The sequence below is a fragment of the Leguminivora glycinivorella genome, chromosome Z (genome assembly GCF_023078275.1).
Source record: "Leguminivora glycinivorella isolate SPB_JAAS2020 chromosome Z, LegGlyc_1.1, whole genome shotgun sequence".
NCBI lineage: Eukaryota > Metazoa > Arthropoda > Insecta > Lepidoptera > Tortricidae > Leguminivora > Leguminivora glycinivorella.
In genome coordinates this window covers 350,023-372,997 of record NC_062998.1, presented here as the reverse complement: position 1 = coordinate 372,997, position 22,975 = coordinate 350,023, and the positions used below count along the sequence as shown (strand labels likewise).

The window sequence follows — 22,975 nt, the reverse complement described above, 5'->3', positions numbered from 1 at the left end:
CTAAACCTTTTTACAACGTTTAAACTAATAAACAATGTATAAACTAAACGTTCTTATAGTAGGCAAGTTTGTTGTCTAACCGCTAATATTAGGTATACCGGAGGATCCGTAGTCACTTGGTAGACACCCACTCTTCTTCTTCTTATAGTGCCATATCCTATCGGATGTCGGCGATCATCATGCGAAAGTTTTCTCTACTCTTTGCCGTTCTAGACAGAGTGGCGGTGTCTTTAATGCCGGTCCAATCCCTAATATTTGTACTCCATGCTGTCCTTGGTCTTCCTCTCCCTCTTTTTCCTTCTATTTTTCCCTCTAATATGTTTTTCAATATGTTATATTTGTTATTTCTGTGTATGTGGCCGAAGTAAGCAGTTTTCCTTCTTTTTATTGTTAGTACTACTTCCATTTCCTTTTCCATTCTAACTAGAACCTCCTTGTTTGTTACTTTATCTACCCAAGATATTTTCAACATTCTCCTATAGAGCCACATCTCAAAGGCATTTAACACCCACTCACACCATCACAAGTAGCCCTGCTCAAACGAAGTGACCGTAACAAACAATAACTAATTATCTATAAAATTCATTACGACAGACACGACAGTATAAAAATGTCACGAGAATTCCGATCTCAGATACGAACAACATTAATTTTCGTACTCCTATTTATATGTATAAATAAAAAAATTTGTGTAAAGCACGCCTCATTTACATCTTAATTTACTGGAACTAATGGGGAAAACTCGGAAATAATGCACCCCTGACCTATTTACTACTTTTCGGCTACAGCGCTCAAGAATGTCTAAAGACAGTTTTCTGTCACTGTTAACCCGTAGGAAGAGTTATATTATAGTGAGTTAAGTAGGTCATCATTTTAGTCCCAAACTTAGTGAATTAAATAAATGAGATAAATAGGGGTAATGTATCGGTTAGCGTTAGTGTGGTACGTCGCTTGCGCGGCCCGCGGCGGCTGCCGAGGAGCGTCGTACAGACGCGCCGCGACCGCCGCGCCGAGAGCGCGCCAGTGCCCCCGAGCCGTGCCACCGTGCCACAGTGTCGCGAGTGCCACCGTGCCGAACTACAAGTGCCAGTGCGAGTGCCACCAAACTACGGATTTTCCCGCTGAACTGTCACCTCCACAAAGGTAAAGCTGTGCGAACTTTGCGAAGCGATTTGGCAAGCGAAAGTTAATTTATTCACTTTGACTGAAAAAGTTTTTATTTTGAAGTTTTGCAACAACTTTTGGTTTTGTTTAAGTAGAAAAGTCAAATGTTTTGATGCATATCTACATTATCAACTTGTTGATATTTGAATTCCGTTTTTTTTTGCGATTTGCTCGAGGCGTCAAAGTTATTCATAATACCTACTTAAATGTGTAATTAATTCAGAATTAGAATGCTTTATTTAATAGTAATATTTTAGTTTATTGGAATCAATTGGATTACCTATGTGTAGTGTATGTATGTATGTTTACTGCATTTTTGAGATATTTTATTAATTATCGTACAAGTTTTGTATTACTGAATTGCTTTAAAAAATATCATACTCTTAATACCTATATTTTTTATAGCTTGATCGTCAAACTTTGTGTGAAATGTATTTTTTCCTGAAATATAACTGTAGCTGAAATCGAAACTGATTAGTAGATATCAGACCCTTTAGCACAACTTGCCTTGTCGCGCGCGAGTCCATACATCAAGCGCGACTACAAGTAGGGACTCGCGCGCGAGAAGGCAAGTTGTGCTAGAGGGGCTGTTTTATCAAAACGGAACTTTAAACTACTTCAACGGAACTTTAAGACCTGTTATATATAACATATAATAATAATAATATTTATTTATGTCCAAAAGGCTTTGTCAAGTACAAAATATAGTATTTTTACTCTGTCCTGTAATTTATGAAAACCATGAAAATATGTAAGTACTTAATCTTTTTGACTAGGTGAATGCTTTATATCTACTACCTAAAGTTGTCTGGGAGAAATCATCTATTCGATAGAGGCGCCTGTCTGGCTCCATATTTAATTAAACTTGTTTCTTAGAGACGAGTGCTTATACTATCTTTATACCAGGTTCTTTATAAATTACCTATTTGTAAGTACTTCATTAGACATTTAATCACATAATTACTTTCGTATTTTGTGACTACAACTAGCGCTATTCTTCATTTAATTGAATGCTCGCTATACAAGATCTCACTAACGAAAGTAAATGACATCAGCGCTGCGCTGCTGGTGACACAGCCGCCATCAGATACATCGACGCGGACGTCGTGCTCACAAATATCCGGACACGCCTGTACTGTGCACGAGCTGATGCTTGTTCCGATGTATGTATATGAGTATCGCTACTGCTCAGAATTTACTGTCGGCAACTGACCAATGCATTGCATTTTAGTAATATAAAAAACCGGCCAAGAGCGAGTCGGACTCGCCCACCGAGGGTTCCGTACAAACTTTCAATGGTAAAAATAATCATTACTCATACTCATATTCAATATTTGTAACGCCATTTTACACGTCAAGATTTGATTTAAAAAAATAATATTCATACAACAATAATACTTAGAGAATAAATAGACAGAAGATTGAAATTACAAAAAGTTAGGCAATATTCACATAAAAAATGCACAAAAATATTTTTCTAATTAGGTAATAAAAAAATTGTCATAAGTGTAGAACGGGTGCTCGACCAGCCAAATTTTTAAGCGATACTTAAAGTTCGACACATTAGGCGCTTCAACCACATATTGCGGCAATTTATTTTTCCCCTCACTAGCTCGGAAACACGTTTTGTCCTTCAATACCTGCGGGTAAAAACGCATTTTATCCACTAGTGGATAAAGTAATTAGACCTTGAATAATAGTCATTTTTTATGCTTTAAAATTAATAAAAGTGAGTGAATCTAGTGATGACGATGATTTACCACCTGTGAAACTACTGGAAGCAGTGATAAACGCGCTTTCTGCGTTGTATTTTCCTCGCTATAGTGAGGGGAAAAGTTTTGTGTTACACTCGGGTGCAAATGTATTTTACTTCTCGTGTGTTAAAAAACTCGCAAGTTCAGGATTCTATTCTCGAACCACTCGCTTCGCTCGTGGTTCAACTATAGGATCCTTTCACTTGCTCGTTTTTCAATTCCACACTCGCCGTTAAAATACAACTTTGCCCCCTTGTATAACAAATAACTAATAGACGGCAGGGTTCATCACATGTGTTAATTTGTTGGATTTTGCCAATTTACGGTCGATACCTACTATAACTTTGCGGCATTTCGAGTGTTGTACTTGGAACACATGTTGTTCGTTTTGTCACAGAATATATAATAGTACAAGTACAGAAGGCTCACTCCTTTGATGTTCACAAAATGCCGCCATTCTAAATTCTTACCTACTCGTACAAACGGACCGCACGCGAGCAGCCAACATTGAATTTTATTGCGCCGCGCGAAGGTCGTCGCCAATGAATGGGCCGCGAACTCGCGGCCGCTGACATGTACACTGACATAACTCTAATGCTAAATTGAATATACTCTAAGGCTGTTTTCACATTATCCGATCCGATATCGGATGTCGAACCGACATCCTACATCCGATAAATGCTTCCGATAATGTCGGATGTAGGTCCGATAAAACGCATTGTTCCAAATCAATGAAGTATGATTTTGGATCAAAAAATATTTAAAAAATAATTTATATTTAATAATTATAAGCACTATATTCCAAATATTATATTGTAAAATTAAAATAACGAACATAAAAAATATTCAGAGTGTCAGGCAAAATAAATAATTTTACATTCAACTATATAAATATATATATTATTATATATATATTCAATATTATATATTGTAAATAATATTGCTATACTTGTCAATAGTTGTCATGCTTTCTAAATTTATTTTTCTCACTGCACCCACATTCGCGAATTTCTGTTTGGCCCTATGGTTGACTGGTAGAGAATGCCTTAAGGCATTAAGTCCGCGATTTGCACTTTTTTCCAATTGTGCAATAAAGTTTAAATAAATAAATAAATAAATATATCTACTAAAAGATGAAAAAACTAGTATCCGCAATTCGGACCGATGCATTACAACCTTTTTTTTTTCAATGGAAATTGTCAACTAATTTGAATTTCGATCAATTAACAGCTGTTTAATAGACGCCATTTTTGTCACGCACACTACTACATACGTATACCTACATTATAAACGCACACAAACAAATATTATCGGCCGACAACTGGCGGGGGGTCCGGCATGCCAAAAATAGTCGGAAGCGTCCTGCCGATATCGGCAGTTCGATGGTGCCTCGGACAAAAACTGTTGTAGGAAAGTGCCATCGGCATTAAATCCGCAATTTTTGCGTTTTATATCGTTTTTTAGTAATAATGATCTATTAAATACATAAATGAAGACCTGGAAGCGTATAAATCTTACATTTTACGTCCTTCCTACATCCGATATCGGATCGGATAATGTGAAAACAGCCTAAGGTAGAGCAGAGTCTAACTGGGGAAGTATACCTCCGCTTTACAAAAGACCGCAGTCAAGTAGCACTAGACCTTACTCATTGTTGTGTTCCTGCCGGTGAGTAAGGCAGCCAGAGCTCAACGAGGGTGCGGTATGCTGACAACGGAAGTAATTAGGACAATAGATTGTCCTTTGAGTCGTCGGCACCCAGGCCCCTTCTAAGTACAGATTTGTACAAGTTTCTAATGAGTCGAGTCGGCAACGCACATGTGCCACTCCTTGAGTGGCAGGCGTCCATAGGTTACAGTGACCGCTTTCCATCAGGCGGACCGTATGCCTGTTTGCCACCTACGTGGTACAAAAAAACTCTCGACGAATTCACCTTAAACATTAAAAACTAAATCAAAATCGATTGATTCGTTCGGGAGCTTCATAGCCACAGACATACAGACATGTCAAGCGTCAAACCTATTATTATAATACTTCGTCGTTTTTGCGTTGGTGGTTAAAAACAAGAAACCTCCTTCAAAACTATAATAAAACACAACTTTCTAAGAACATTGGTCAAGTGCGAGTCGGATTTCGACATTTCCATACAAAAAGGTCATGAGCGCCTGACGACATGTGATGGCAACGTAAACTAAATTTCGTACTTTAAAGATTTTGCGTATATTTTGGAAACTATAAGAGATAGAGCAAATAGACTTCAGATTTTGGTTGTCGGTGGCACAATTTTTTTGTTTTCGTATATATGTCGCAGTAAGATAGATAAAACCGTTATATAGTTATAACCCTAGGAATATAATTATACGTCGTAACATAGTTAAACGAAAGCGATTAATTGCTATCTTACTAGGAATATAACTATAATACGTTACTAGTTTAGTCATATAGTTTTATGACTGGATTCAGTCTAGTGAAATGATTGTAGGTAGGAGTGCGACGGTGCGGCAGAGGTATAGTTATAACCCTAGGGATATAATTATATGCCGTAACATAGCTAAACAAAAGCGATTCATAACCATCTTACTAGGAATATAATTATAATACGGTAGGTACTAGTTTAGTTATATAATTATATCACTGGATTAAACTTAATCTAGGGATATAATTATAATACGTCTCTAAGTGGGACTGGAACCGGAAGTCCCGGTTCTTTATAGTTCTATACCAAAAAAAATCAAAAGGAACCCTTATGTCGCGACTCTGTCCATCCGTCTGGGTGTTTAGAGAGAATAAGCACATTGAATTGGAAATAATTAACAAATTCTTGCCCTAAACAATTCTCCACTGTGGTTTGTTTGTTTAACGCATATAATTATATCCCTAGGGTTATAACTATACCTCCGCCGCACCGCCACACTCCTGTCTACAATCATTTCACTAAACTGAATCCAGTCAAATAATTATTTGACTAAACTAGTAACGTATTATAGTTATATTCCTAGTAAGATAGCAATAAATTGATTTCGTTTAACTATGTTACGACATATAATTATATCCCTAGGGTTATAACTATATAACGGCTTTATCTATCTTACTGCGACATATATACACCTTTTTTGGACCTATGTGGGCAATATTATGGTCAGTGAAGTTCTAAATGGTCTTAAGCGCCTCCTTTTTAGTAGAAACTTAAGTCATTTTGGAAAATGATTTTTTTTTAACAATTTCTAAAGCAAAACGAAACAGAAATTGATTTCTTTATACCTGTCCAACGCGCTTACATCATTTTAAGACGTTTAGTAACTACTTGCAGCGGCAGTGAGTGAAATTCGTAATCTGAGTTTTTTTCTCTTAAGTCCGACTTACGCTTGACTGTAGATTTCTAATAGGTTTTCCTGTAATCTACAGGTAGAGGGCTATCTCGTGTATTTTTTTGAAAATTTTACGCTAAGTAGTTTCGGAGATAAGGGGGGGGGGAATGGTCATTTTTTGCTTATTTTCTTAAATTACTTCTAAATTACCAAAATAAAAAATATAAAAAAAATATATTTCAGATGCTGATAAAATGCTCTTTCATTTGATATGTAACGCAATATAGTTTTAATAACTTTGATTTTTAATTTTCAATTTTATCCCCCAAAAGTGACCCCTGTGATTAAATTTCATTTAATTAAATTACATATCCGTCTTTGGGCCACAGGTTTACATACGTGTGCCAAATTTCAAGTAAATCGGTCCAGTAGTTTCGGAGAAATCGGCTGTGACAGAGGGACAGACAGACACGCGAGTGATCCTATAAGGGTTCCGTTTTTCCTCTTTGAGGTACGGAACCCTAAAAATGTTGTTATGCTAATTTTACTGAATGCTCTCGAGCGACCATTTAGCTGACAGCGGCTAATATTGCGGCATTTGTATTGTGGAGTAGAAAATTAGCAAATTCTAGTCAATTTTAAGACGTTCCCACAAAAAAATGAGCACGGAAACTGTCATAAACAGTTTTCTTCCCGGTGACTCGCGACATTAGTATGATAAGCACGAATATTTCAAGCAGGCCCAAGTCAATTGTGTGACGTAAATTCAGTTAAGTAAGTCATTTTTACATCTTCTCCCTAAAAAGTGCGTCTTACGGACGTAGAACATTCATTTTTATGTCAATTTCCGTAAATTGATTCAAAACGGAACGTGGGTCATCAAATTGCCAAAACAATTCAGTATTACGCCTCTCGTGCCGTAGTACTTACTGTAGTTACATACCGGCGACCAATTTGTAACTAAAATTCTTAAAGCCCCCTGGCTTTTTTTTCGAATGTTATTACATTAATATTAAGTAAATAGTCAATCTACGGTTCGGAGATGGTATGCTAGGTAATTATATGAAACCAATATTTTTCATGTGTTGGTTTTTTTTTGCATTATATTTCAATGAATTAACATGTATACGTTTTAACTAAAGTTCTTATCAATAAATAAGAGTTATTGCATTACGGCGTCTCAGTTCTTAGTTCTCAGTTCTCCTGAGTAAGACCACAAAAATACATATATATAAGACCGTCATACGACCAATACTCATGTACGGATGCGAGACTTGGACACTGACCCTTAAAGAAGAAAACAAGTTAGGTACTGGTGGCAGAAAGGAAAGTGCTAAGGAAGATTTTGGGTCCTGTGAGGAGAGCGGGTGGTAGTTTTAGGCTCCTCAAAAATGCCGAAATTGAAGACCTTGTGGCTGCACCGGCACCTAACATCATCGGCGAGACTAAGGCCCATCGCCTCCGTTGGCTCGGCCACGTTTTAAGAATGGAGGATGATCGTGGCGCGAAAAGGGCTTACAAAGGTCTCTCAGTAGGACGGAGGCCAAGTGGACGACCTAGATATCGTTGGGGTGATGCCGTTGAAGCGGATCTGCACGTTCTCCAAGCATACAACGTGCTAAAGATTGGCGTGCATTCGTGTCGGAGGCCAAGACACATTTTGGGTCGCTTCGCCAATAAGTAAGTAAATATTTTTCGTGAAATGGACTCGTATCGGAACCAAAGCAAGCTACGCGAATGAAATATTCAAAATGTTAAATCCGCTATAGTCATGACGTGACGAGAACGGTGTGGGCCTATAGCTGGCAATATTTTAGTTTAATATTCTTAATCTGCTACCAAGCGTAACTTGTAAGATTTAAAGGTACATACGTGAAGTAAAAAAAAAATGTGTTTAATAAGTGTCGGAAATGAGCCTGATCCTTTTGACTCGTTTATATATGTGTGGGGATGCTTTTGCATTAATATCTAACTGGCAATAGTTACAATAATTATAATTTAAAAAAATGAAATTATCAGGTTGTCCAAATATAAACCCGCCATCTTATTTACAATTTTACAAAATCGCGAGAAGGTTCTGGAAATGTCCATAGTTAGACTATATAAAAAGAGCACGCTCGCACGACCTCAACAGTCGAACTACAACTTCGATACGATTCGGACGATCGACAAAAATGGACATTTCTTGAAGAGAACTCAGGTTACTTCTACTTCATGAGTTTCGTCTGGGTCACAAAGCCACGGAAGCCGTGCAAAATATTTGTAGTACGATGGGAGAGAATGTCCTCTGTTACGACACAGCAAAACGATGGTTCCAGAAGTTTCGTGAGGGTAACTTTAACCTCGACGACGAGCCCCATCCTAGAAGACCACCAGCAATTGATATCGACGTTCTAAAAAAAATAATTGAAGATGAGCCAAGATCTACGGTGCGTGAACTGGCAGAGCGTCTTCAGTGCTCCCATGGGACGATAGATAATTACCTCCACAAGCTTAATAAAACTTGGAAATATGGAATGTTGGTGCCGCACAACCTAACTCCTTCTCAACAACAACAGCGAGTCGACATATGCATGCAAAACCTGACATCACACAGGAACTTCGAGTGGTTACGCAATCTTATTACCGGCGACGAGAAATGGGTCTTCTATTTATGTAAATCATAAACGCAAGCGTCAATGGCTTAGCGTCGGTCAGAAGGCAGTACCAACACCGAAACAAGACAGTCACCAAAAAAAGGTTATGCTGTGCGTCTGGTGGGGAATTAGGGGTATAATATACTGGGAACTTTTACCACCTAATACTACAGTTACTGCGGATATCTACTGTGGCCAGCTTGACAAAGTATCTAAAAATCTGAAAGGAAAACAGGATAGAATTTACTTTTTACATGACAATGCCAGAGCACACATTTGCAAGAAAACTCGTGAGAAAATACAGGAACTTGGATGGACCATTATTGCACATCCCCCTTATTCGCCAGACATTGCGCCAACCGATTACCACCTATTCAGGGCTTTATCTAATTACTTACAAGAAAAAAGAAATGATGACGAACACCAACTAAAATGTGACCTCACGAACTTTATTGACGAAAAACCGAAAGCCTTCTACGAGCGCGGGATTCTCACACTGGCAAATCGTTGGCAGCAAGTTGTGGATAACGACGGTCAATACGTTGATGAAAAGTAGTTGTTAGTTTAAAAATAAAATTATAGTAAAGTTTTTTGGAAAATGGCGGATTTATATTTGGACAACCTGATATTATCACGGTTGGATTTATAAAGTTTGAATCCAGTGATATTACTAGTGATATTACCTAGGAGTTATAGTCGATGAACATTTAAACTGGTATTCGCAACTTGATCAGGTAATAAGTAGAGTTAGAAAACTAACATGGATTTTTAGAACGCTGAGGCACATTGTACCGGCGAAAAACAGTACACAAAATTCGCGTAACATTTTAAACGAAATATATATATCCCTGGTCCAATCTGTCCTTGTGTACTGTATTTCCGTCTGGGGCGGATCGGCAAAAAGTCGCTTCATTGACCTTGAACGCGCCCAACGAGCATTAATTAAAATAATGTACTTTAAAAAAATTAGATTCCCAACAGATCAACTATATTTAATAAGCAATCTCCTTACTGTTAGAAAATTATACATTCTGCATATAACATTAAAAAAACATAAGTTACTACCCTATGATGAAGACTATAAAAACAAGAGAAAAAAAGTTGTTGTAGCAAAAACCACAAAAACAAGGACCTTATTCGCTCGCAGACAGTTCTTTTCAAAATCATCGCATGTATACAATAATGTGAACAAAGTACTTGATATTTATTCCAAACATTATCACTACTGCAAAAGAGATGTTACAAACTGGCTGAAGACTATAACATATGATGAGACAGAGGCTTTATTATATTGACACATTCACACACACACACAGAGACGTATAACAAACACACACACACACACACACACACACACACACACACACACACACACACACACGCACACACACACACACACACACACACACACACACACACACACACACACACACATATAACATTAATTATTGTTAGTAAATGTGATTAGTATAACGTAATCTCTAGTTTAGATAGTACAAACTGGTGTTTTGGCCAGTAAATTAGAGTTAGTTATAACATAAGTACTTATGTAATAATAATAAAACGGTTATGTAACCTAAAGGAAGAGCGGCGCCTCCCAACACAGGCATTTTGCTTACCGGGCGGCACCATCACCTTACATCATGTAAACTGTCATTTATGAAATAAATAATTTTAATTTTTTTTTTTTTTTTTTAATTTTTTTTTAATTACTCACTTTCATTAAATAGTGTGGTGCATATGATTAAACATTCGTCTATCTAAGAACTAATAGGTACTCGTAATTATATTATTTGCAAATTACTTAAATGAGTTTATTTTTGTTGCCACGATATGACGCGTAACCAGCTAGCTAGACCAAATCCGCTAAATCTTTTGATTCTTTTGTTATTGTATTTTCTGACAGGTAATGATTGTTATCAAAGAAAATAATAACTATGAGAAAATGAGCGCGTGCGTGCACAACTAATTAGATATCTAGGTGTAGATGGGGCTAAGCTCAGAGGCTCATCCCGTCACGTTAGAACATACGTGAAAAAAAAGTAATAAAATGTAGGTATATACCAACAGTCACACCTCGGACACTGGCGATCAAATATATGAAAGAGGACCGTTCCCAGCACACAGTCTAAGCTCGTGTAGGTGAACGCGTACTATGCTTGTATGAGTGACATATGACAGGTCGACTGTTCGCGTTTTTGACAGGCGGTAACTGTGAGGTAACCGAGAGGGGGTGGGCGGCACTTTCAGAGGGGAGCGGGAGTGGCCATACTGTACGATAGTACTCTTTATTATACTGTGCTACAGTACTAATTAACTTGAACTCTGTAGGTAGTAGGTACTCCAAATATTATACACGATTACACTAATTATTACGACACACGATACTGGATAACAATAAGCAGTAGCAGAGCACCATTATTTATTTATCTAGCAAATTACCTAATTATTTAATACGTGGACTCTAGCAGTTCTCGAAAAGTTTGTACAAAAATTAAGGGAAAAGTTAAATTTGTTTTTATTAATTCCTATTTTGTTACCAAGATTTTGTTGATGAATTGAGATTTTATTAAGTTTTGTTTCGTCATTAAGGTTCTCTAGTATCTATATTTTCTTAATTATAACAATTATCCTGTATATATCTTACGAAAGTCGAATTATATTACTAAATGTTGGTAACAAATAGGATCAATTAAAATTTGCTGACGTGGCATTGTACAAAGTTGACGGGAATTGCTGACTCATAAACTCTGTTAACTTATTTTAATTATATTAATAAACAAAACCGTACGTACCTTCTTCCTTTTTATAACTTTGACCTGAAACAATAAAAATATCCATTTAAGTTTGTATTCTTAATAAATATGTCTCTTAACGCGCTACAATCCCACAAAGGAAGCAGAATTGTATTTTGTCCATATTTAGGCATCGACTAAAAGTCTCGCGCATAACAGAAGAATGATTTTGATCTAACAACTTGTTATGGTTTAGGAGCTGATGTTCATGCGACCCTGGCCGTCTTGTTCATTATTACATGCCTCCGTGAACTTGAGCTACCTGCAATGTCGTGACAAAAACAATAAAAATATAACGCTCCGTCTTGCGTGAGCGACGGGCGACGCGACGCGACGCGACGCGATGCGACGCGATGCGACGGCGATGGCTCAAGGTCATCGCGTATCCATCGCGCGAAACTTCGGCACTAGCATTTTGGTGATTAGAATCACAAGATTCGCCGTCTTTCACAATGTGCAAATGGTCTAGCGGGTTTGACTTCTAGGTGGAATCGTTTGCGCCATGAGTGTCGTGAGTTCGAATCTCGGCTCACGCAATCTTTTTGCATTTTTATTTACTTTTTTTCTTTTATGTTCTACTAGCTTTTGCCCGCGGCATGGGGTCTCATCCGGAACAGTGCAAAATTATTTCCAAATAGAAATCATAAATGGCGCTAAGTGTCACGATTGACGATTATTATTTTTTTATCAAATAGATTTAAAGGTATTTGAAGCGTCATAAATTAAGTACATTATAAATTAAATACAAACATCGATGACAACACAAATTTAATGCATTATTTTAGAATTTTTCAAAGAAATAATATCACGTAATATATTGCTACTGACTATGACGCAACAACGTGAACAACCTGCGCGCGACAGTATCGAGCTACCTAAATTTTATTGCATATTGTCACTAGATGGAGCTGTCACTATCTACAGTATACTGCCAACGAAACGGTGCGATTGTGTGCGTTCCGTTCATTGAGATATATGTACTACGTACTATAGGCGACGTTGCCAGACGGAAACTCTGCACAAGCTGACAAATGCGCGGAGTGCGCGAAGCGGTAATTTACGCGTAGAGTAGTAAGTCCACCATCAGATGTGACACATTATTATATTCCGCCTGTCAAAATTATTTATTTATTTATTTACAACTTAAAAAATACAAAGTAAGCGATCACTGCCGCCCAAGGACACCCGAAACACCAGGGGTGTTGGAGGTGCGTTGCCGGCCTTTAAGATGGATGTACGCTCTTTTCTTGAAGATTTATCTTCTTCTTTAAAATACAAATATATACTTATATATAATAATATATATATAGTGCGGTCAGTTTTTTGGACAAAGCGTAGGTATCCATTGTTCTCTTTTTTCATGACCAGGCCAAAGAAAACAGCAAAAAGTGAGCGTGCTAAAAATACAATTTTACTCAATAACTGTTAACAATCAATAAACAAATTAACTTTTTTTTTTATATTATAGTAACATAATTCATAAAGTAGTAAGTAGTTACCTAATAATTTTCCAAATTGAAATAAATATATTTCGCAAATCTATTAGAGGTGAAACACATTAGTAGGAACAATGAAAATGGCACATCTGCGCGGTTAACTTTTTAGTCTATGATTGCGTCACCAAAATCGCGCAGCCTCGCTCCCGCTCGCGTGTTCGTAGAATATTCAGCTGTCAGCCGATAATATTTGTTTGATAAATAATGTAGGTATACGTTTGTAGTAGTGTGCGTGACAAAAATGTCGTCTATTTCTATTAAACAGCTGCCAATGATCGAAATTCAAATTAGTTGAACAATTTCCATTGAAAAAAAAAGTTTGTAATGCATCGGTCCGAATTGTGGATACTAGTTTTATCATCTTTTAGTAGATACAATTGAATGTAAAATTATTTATTTTGCCTGACACTCTTGAGTATTTTTTATGCCGTTATTTTAATTTTACAATATAATATTTGGAATATAGTGCTTATAATTATTAAATATAAAACATTTTTTAAATACTTTTTGATACAAAATCATACTTCATTGATTTGGAACAATGCTTTTTATCGGACCTACAGTCAACCAATTGGAACCCTAGGCCACTGTAGAACTATGTCATAGTAACGTTATAAATCAGATTGTAAGAAACCTCTTACTGCTTGTCATTTTGACATGGTTGTAGAGTGGCCTAGGGTTCCAATTGGTTGACTGTACATCCGACACTATCGGAAGCGTTTATCGGATGTAGGATGTCGATCTGACGCCCGATATCGGATCGGATAATGTGAAAACGGCCTAAGCATTAACCGTTAGTGCGTTTTCACATTATCCGATCCGATATCGGATGTAGGACCGATATCCTATACATTGAAGCCGCCATCTTTGATTTTTGACTTTGAAATCCTTCCGACATTTGCTACATCATGCACGACCGATGCGATGCATGCGAAATCAAACCTTATCGATATGGAAGTATGAGACGCGACGATTGCCGACTGGCTAGGATTTCCGAACGCACACGAATGCGCGCTCGGTCGCCGATTTGCGGCGGAGTGGGCCTAGACCTCGACGGCCGACGCGACGCCGCACTTGCGTCGCGCGAAGCGCAACAGCATTTTAAAAATCCCCCCCCCCCCCCCCCCCCCCCCCGACCAAACCAAACCAAAACACACTACATTTTTGCATTTTTCCCCTCGCTAGGTCGGAAACACGCGTTTTGTCCTTCAATACCAGCAGGTAAAAACCCACTAGTGGATAAAGTAATTTGACCTTGAATATAGTCATATAGTGAATCTAGTGATGACGATATGTTTTACCACCTGTGGAACTCCTGGAAGCAGTGATAAACGCGTTTTTTGCGTTGTACTTTCCTCGCTATAGTGAGGGAAAATGTTGTTGTGTATCGTGGTTCAACTATAGAATACTTTCGCTTGCTCGTTTTTCAATTCCACACTCGCCGTTAAAATACAACTTTGCACTCTTGTATAACAAATAACTATGTATTTTATATTTTTGAATATATTTTTTCAGACTGGCACTTAGAAAGAGTTCAAACGTTTTTTTTTTCTAAAAACCTAAATTTTTCAACAAAGGTTTTACTTTTCACTTTTCGACATCTATCAATGAGAAAGGACCTTTTGTAGTAAGAAACAATACGATTTTTAGGGTTCCGTACCAAAAAGGTACAACAGGAACCCTTATGGTGCGACTCTGTCCGTCTGTCTGTCCGTCTGTCACATTCCTAAATATCTCGAGAACTACTAATGCTATCAACTTGAAATTTGGAATAGTTGTGAACATTGTAAACCTCTACAAATAGAAAGTATAATTTTTTTAAATATATTAATTTTAATTGTAAAAAATGGCCAAAATGAAAGGGGGCAAACTGTAAATTTCAAGTTACTAGGTCAAGTGGGGTATCGTTGGAAAGAGCTCAAATTGAACGTAAATAAACTATTTTTTATAATTTTTTTGTTGTGAAAAAAAAAAAGAATTATGAAGGAAAATGTAAAAAAAAATACCGTCCCCCCCCTTGTCTCCGAAGTTTACCAACGAAAAATTATGAAAATTTTAGTAAACATTGGTTTTATGCTATATATTACAGGAAAAATATAATCGTGTTTGTATTTTGAATACTTTTTTTTTAATTCACAAAAAACTTTTTAAATTTTTACTTTCAATTTACCCACCCTTGCGGATGTATATCGTACTTCAAATTAATAGGAGATGTTACGTAAACCATATTCTGTCCAATAAAGTAAAAACTGTTTAAATCGTTTAACATTATAAAGAATTATCCCTGAAAAACCAGGTCGCGCAAATTAGTTATCAAATTGACCGGGAGATGGCGCTATACACTATAATACTCATTAGTGCCTATACTTTTGTCTTCTAGTCAAGTCATTAGAGTTATATGAAAATATGAGATTATTTTTACTAGGTAGTTTGAAAGAAAGTTTGTACAGAACCCTCGGTGGGCGAGTCCGACTCGCACTTGGCCGGTTTTTTTATGTAAAAACGATAATGTAAAAACGGCCTAAGGGTTACCAAGGCTCGATCGGCGCGCCTAGTGGACGCCAGGCTTAAATTGTCTGGTCTTGGTGTTTTAATAATTTTATGTGTTTATAGTCGTAATTTATTTGCGAAGTATTAATTTTATATCTGTATTTTTAAATTACACTATGTTGTGGTACCGGGAAGCATATTTTAACTTAAAAGGACGTAATGACAACATTTCATACCATGTTTCAGAAAATAAATAGTTTCGGAGTTTAAATTAAGTTTGCAGTGTTTGCACAATTTTATGAATAAAAATATTACTCTCGAAAATGTTTTATCAAATACGTACTTTACATTTTGTTCATTATGTTTACTACATGTACATTCTTAGCTATTATACTTATGTATTTCTTACATAATAATATTCATTTCCATATTTCTAATTAACTACGCGCCTGCTTTAGAGTGCTTTAAATTTTAACAAATCAATGCATCCTTTGGTCGGGGGCTGGGGCCTTTCAACTCAAGGTCGCCGGCGCCGTGGTCGCGGGGCGCGGGGCGCGGGGTGGGGCGCCGCGGATCTCGTTCATTCAATTCCGCTTGCATGTGTTGCGGACAGAGCGAGTATATTATACGTACGCGGCGAGCACACATACAAGCCGCACGGCAACGCCATCTAGTAATGTTCGACTTTAAACGTCCATGTGACGTTATAGGTTTAGTGCGTGAAAGCTAAAACAGATGTCGCAAGATGTTGCAGTTTCATGACTATTTCGACGTAGGATACTGATAAGAGTTTTGTTGGCCACGCGTGGCTACTGGCGCCATCTAGCTCTTTGAGTGTGGATTAAATTTAGCCTACAGGTCTAGAATACTTAGGACGGCGCCCATTTTTAGTATGGGATTAGGTATCTGTACTAGTATTATTTGATCTGTGGCCGGACTATCGAACGTAGGTCCACTGTCTATGAGCGCTGGGCGCAGCGCAGACTGAACTGAGCAGTGAGCGGGCCCGTGTCAGCAGTGTATTTTATTCGAATTTTATGTGCTTTAAAATAGTACATTACGATACAAGTGCGTAAAAAAGGAAGTTCGAAACGAGTGGCGATAAATTAAAACACGACCGAAGGGAGTGTTTTAAATCGACACGAGTTACGAATTTCCTTTTCGCACGTGTATCGTACGAAGTTTTTCAGTACAGATGAGCCTCCAAAGTTTCGACCTGGCATATAATGAACCACTTCTCGCACTAGTGCGTAAAAAAAACACCATCTGTACTGAAAAATATCTATCGACACAAATGTATGTCTTATATGTATTTTTTTTTAATATGGCAACAAGAAGTTCTGGTTTAGGATTATATCTCAATAAATGCAGGAATCGCAGGAATTACAATGAACGCCCCTTAAAGAGTAGTCTAATTATATTTTTTTTGTATGGGTACCTTTCCTTGTTAGTATAAAAGCCGGAGTTATTAAAAATAAAATAAAAATAAGAATGAAGATTCTTACAGAAAGAAAAAAGTAAACAATCAATTAATAAAAAATAAAAGAAACAAAAATAAAACTGCAAAAGCACGCCTCAGCCGAGGTTCGAACTCACACCGCTGGCGCGGCGTCCAGACGTCGAAACCGCTAGGCTACGAGCCCGTTGTAATAACTAGTTAATTTTGTGATCCTATTCACCAAAGTCAAGTGCTAGTACATATATCGTAAGGTCATCGCACTAGTGTTTCATATTTTTAGTTCACACTTAAATTTTAATATTTTACGCAGACAATCTCGTATCACCGTGCACATAATCAAAGGCTGTCAATACAAGTTACAAAAGTTGTAATTTCCTTACTTTTTAGGCACATTACTCCTTTGGTCAACTTATGTTAATTTGAATATTTTGAATTTTTATTATAAGAAAATATAAAGAATGAAATGTGAGACTAGTAATCAATCGTTATTTCTCTAGTCCGACCTCTCTACGTATTGAATTTGCTTCTAAAAATCAAATAGCTTGATCGCGCGCCCATCGCCATCGCATCGCGTCGCATCGCCGTCGCGGGCCGTCGCGGGCCGTCGCTTACGCAAGACGCTCCCATATGAACACAGCGGTTTGATCGCATCGCGTCGCATCGCGTCGCTTAACATTCGCATGTTCATCGCTAGTTCGTCGCGTCGCATCGCCGTCGCGTTCCGTCGCCCACCTAAGACAAGTCCATAGAGATAGAAGGTTTGATTTCGTCGCATCGCATCGCATCGCGTCGCCGTCGCGGGTTCGTCGCTCACGCAAGACGCGGCGTAACAAAAATTGTCACGTCTGAATCAGGCTCCAGGATGAAGTTCTTACGTACGTAACATACATAAAAGTTGTCACCCGCCTCAAAAAGTTATGAAAAACTAGTTCCACACGCACGGAGTTAGATGGGACGAGTTGCGTTCAACTCATTCAACTACCACAAAAGTATCAAATACAACAATTTGGTTACTTATATTGACAAAGTTTTGGAAACATCGTTTTATTATTTTTTTAAATCGAGTTTTGGTTTCAAAACGTTCAGACAAGAGTTGCATTTTAGTTTACGTATTACCTAAGTGGGAAAGCCTCGGCTAAATTGGCCATGCTTATCCTATGGACTGACATGTATGTGACTTGGATCCATGTTGTGTATACATTTTAGACTTTTTCTAAAGAAAACAATGACGTCTTCTGTTTGTACAATCTCTAGTGTAAATTTCATAAATAAATGCTTTTTATTTACACTTTTTTTTGTTTTCCGTTAAATTCGACACGCAGTTAGGTTGATCATCAGGCTTAGGACTTTTTATGGCATACCGTGGTTCTAAAATCCGTGGAGTCGACATATGAAAAATTTTCGAAGTCAAAGTCAAAGTCCAACAGTATGATGTCATATTAAATATAAGTATTTATACATACTGTCACAACGTTACCCAGTTAATTTTAATCGAACGTAGTTAATATTAACTAATAAATGTTATTTATTAGTAAATTTTATCATAATCCTATTTAATAATACCAAAAAAATACTATTAAGATAAAATCAAATACGTTCGATTAAAATTAACTCAGTGACGATGTGACAGCGTGTATAAATATTTATATTTAATGTGACAATATTAAAACAAATAATGTTAGGAAGTGGTAAGGGATGTAGACACGTGTTCAGTAATTTTTTTTTTTTTAATAATTCGATAACCTTAAGTCCGTTTTCACATCATCCGATCCGATATCAGATGTCGGAAGGAATTCAATGGAAAAAATCCAAAATGGCGTCTGTAACGTATGGGATATCGGTCCGACATCCGATATCGGATCGGATAATGTGAAAATGCACTAAGAGTTAAGAGGCTATACTCGGCACAGGAATTCAAGTCCAAAAAAACTACGACAGATACGTCAATGTCATAACCAGGGCTCGGATTATTTTTCGCATGGTAAGATGAATGAAAACTATGGAGTCGATATTAAAACTAAACTTTAATTCATATTCATACTCATACTCACTAATTTTCTTAGTCCCGTAATACTTTTGTCCCTTGTGCAGGTTGACAGATCGAAAATGTTAATCGAAAATTAATCTTACTGAATGTAATTAAAATTATTTATGTGGTGTGATTTGGGAAGCCTTTTGCTTGGTAAAGGGTTACATTTACCCTGTAACTATATCAAATTAGTTACTATTTTGTTTGGTTCAGACTACTTTGTTGCGGTAAACGTAATGCTAAGTACTAGCTGATTTATCAAAAATCATTTGCACGTCAATGTCATGTCAATCATTCACGACGCGATGTGTCACTTAATTATTTATTGCAATCGGTGCGTGCAATAATTACGTAAACAATTATGTCTGATCCGCAAGTTTCTGCAATTTTATACTGGATAGAACCTTACAAAGATCTAAAATACGATCATGAGAAATGTGTTACTAGTACTTAGCGTTACGTTTACCGCAACAAAGTAGTCTGAACCAAACAAAATAGTAACTAATTTGATATAGTTATAGGGTAAATGTAACACTTTACCAAGCAAAAGACTTCCCAAATCACACCACATAAATAATTTTAATTACATTCAGTAAAATTAATTTTCGATTAACATTTTCGATCTGTCAACCTGCACAAGGGACAAAAGTATTACGGGACTAAGAAAATTAGTGAGTATGAGTATGAATATGAATTAAAGTTTAGTTTTAATATCGACTCCATAGTTTTCTTTCATCTTACCATGCGAAAAATAATCCGAGGCCTGGTCATAACTGTCAATGTCACTTATGTCACTGTCAAAATACTATTCAGGATTCGTCAACCTTTTAATAAAATATTTTTTATTTATTTAGCAGGTAAGAAACTCCAAATACAAAATCATTCTTATTATTCAATTGAAGGTAATTCACTACTGGTGTTGCCATCATGTTGTGTTTTTCTTTATTTTCAATTAACAATAGACATCTAATTAATAAATCACAAATGTTTGCACTTAAGATGGCATTTTTCAGACCGGTGAAATTTCTGCCCATGTGTATTAAATTAGGCATACGATAACTCAACTGGAAATAAAATCTTAACAAAACACAAAAACTCAACAAGGCAGAAATCACCATGGAACAAAATAAATCATTCGAACATTCAGAAAGTGACAAACCAGGGTGTCATGGCCGCATCCGCATAAAAAATGGCGGCCATGACAACCAAAACCAGCGATGTACACTATTTTGTTGCTAAGCTAAGTGTATTTTTAAAAAAATTATCACAATATCGGAGTTTCTTCTATCCCGTAAAATAAAGCACCAAATGTTATTAATACCTGAAGTGATACACGCGCAAAACCAACTTTGCAACTAAAAAATCATGGAAAACGTTGTTTTTATTCGGGCGTCCTAGTAGGTATTTATGTAAATAAGTTAATACTATTCAATATTTAATTCAAAAGATTGAAATTATCAATAAATAAATTATCTTTGCGTTTGCTTTTATAAAAAGGATTACACTATTCTACATACATTTTCTTGCAATGGCAACATCGTAGTAGATTTTTTGGACTTGAATTCGGATGCCGAGTTTAGTTTCTTAAAGAAATTGATTGTATTTGAACTAAAGAATCTTCGTTTAAAGTTAACGGAATTCAATAAAAACAGGGTGTATAATGAAAATTAATAAAGAACTGGTTTCTGTTATTTCACTGGAACACTCTTCTCCATAGAAGTAAGTAGCAACTATTTCCGTGCAGCTCATTATTTCCCTGAACGCCTTCACACTTCAAACCCGTTTTCAACGCACTGGCGCTGCGAACTTCTCACTACCTGTTTACAATTGAAGATTTAAATTGAATTGAATTGAATTGTTGGCAGGTGCTCCTCATTATCAACTTCTTGTACCTATTAGCAGGTATTTTCGTTAGAAATACATTCTTACTCACTCTGGCAAGAGTACCTTGGAAGTAAAAATACTTAGTTTGTTTGGTACTTACTTTGGTGTTGTTAGTGTTCAGAAGAGAAGAAACATGCTTTTAGTTTCGTAGCAACGACTACGCGACTCGCGCCGCAGAAAAGTCAATATTGAAGGAGACGGTCAGTTAAAAGTTTTTATTATTTCACCTGAAATTTTGGCGTAGTCGACAGTTTATACTTTTTATACTTTTGTTTATAGTTGTTTATTGACATTTATATAAAATATTTTGTTACCCATTCTTTTCGTTTAGTTGTTAAAACTTTATAGATTGTTTTAACTCAACAACGGCTAACTACTATCACTAGTGTTTAGATCCCTCCCTCACTTAGGTATTCGTACTTGGGTTCTACCATTTGTTGACGAAGCTTCTAGAAGCTACATCTAGAGATACACCGATTAGCTCGGAAGCCTCGTCTTTGTTTTATAAATATGGCGTCGCCACGTGGGGCATTGTTCGCCGGCGCCTGTCACGACCACGACCGCAGCACAGAACATCGACCGTGACTTGTTGAGGTTTTGGAATACGTACTCGACAACTCAATATATATTACAGCTTCTTTTATTTATTATTTTACTACACAGCATAAACGTCACGGAAACCGCGTGTCTTGTTTGGTTCTAGTAAGAAACCATTTGCCGCTGGTCACTTTCTCCATAATGTACCATTAACGCTATGAAAATAATTATTCTATATACCAAATATAAACCATTAAAGAATCATGGTAGAATCGGTGTTAACGCAACAGTAGTGCGTGACGTCGCCGGAAGACTGATCTTATCACACTTGGCAGGCGCTGGCGGCCGGGCCGGGGGCCTACCGCGGACACCAAACTTGACAACATGCGTCCATCTTTCTCCGTCAGATCGATTGAGGTAAAAGAGATGGAAGCTCGCAATGAGCGAGCTTCGGAGTTCGTGATAGGGCCTCTGAGACTTTAGCGAGTCTGCCAGCTCTGCGTTTGCGAGCAGGTATCTGCAAGTGTAACGCTTCGTGCTAGTAACACGACGACGATACTTCAACGCCGCTCTCAAAATGTCGCACTAAATTTAAACACAAAATGCGAAGTCCCGTTTTGCTAGATAATATTGAATAAATTCGTACTTGCTGCGATATTTTTGCTCTGCTAGTGTAATTCATGTTTGATTTATATTGCACCTGCTTATATAAATGTTAAGTAAAAATACACACGATTTACTATAGAGACGAATTTATACCAAACTGTAATAGATGCATAAAATCAGAACTCTCTCACCACATTAACTAACATAAGGTTTATTTAGTAATTTTAGGATTCTTTGTCTGAAATTGGGTAATTTCAATCCAAGGGAGTTCTTTTTTATCAAAGCCTCACGCGTGTACTTACTGGGCCTTAAATCGTAATCGCGAAAACCTGCGTATTGTAGAATGCTCTGTGAACATTCCCAAGTAAATCACAGCAATCCTCATCCCGTGATAAATTCCTGAGAGCCAACTTAAAGGGACATCTCAGAACTCCGATTGTCCTCGAAGCGTCTCGTCTCGAGTACTTCAGCTCGGAGACATTCTAACCTATTCAAACACGGTTTCAAACTGATATCTAACTAGTGCCGTGCATTCTGTAGAATAGTAAGTAGAATGACTGTCAAAGTAAAATGTGTAGTGCATAGACTGCAACCCCTCGAGCTCTCGACACAGGATTAGAATTTTCAAGCTCAGTTAGTACCTCTTTCATGACTTTTGACAGCACAATATCTTATACTTTTAAACGAGCAATTCTTGTATATTTATTTATTTATTTATATATATATTTATTTACACTGACGATCTCGGAAACCGCTCTAACGATTTCGCAGAAATTTGTTATGTGGGGGTTTTTGGGGGTGAAAAATCGGTCTAACT

At 37.0% G+C, this 22,975-nt stretch overlaps 1 protein-coding gene across 1 annotated transcript in view; it reads left to right on the top strand.

Moving 5' to 3' along the window:
• Window positions 1-987: 987 nt before the first annotated feature.
• Window positions 988-22,975, top strand: part of LOC125240765 (FMRFamide receptor-like) — a 282,033-nt gene continuing 260,045 nt past the window's right edge. The window contains 1 exon segment of the mRNA XM_048148832.1: window positions 988-1,143. The gene's annotated coding sequence lies outside the window, so the exon portion shown is untranslated.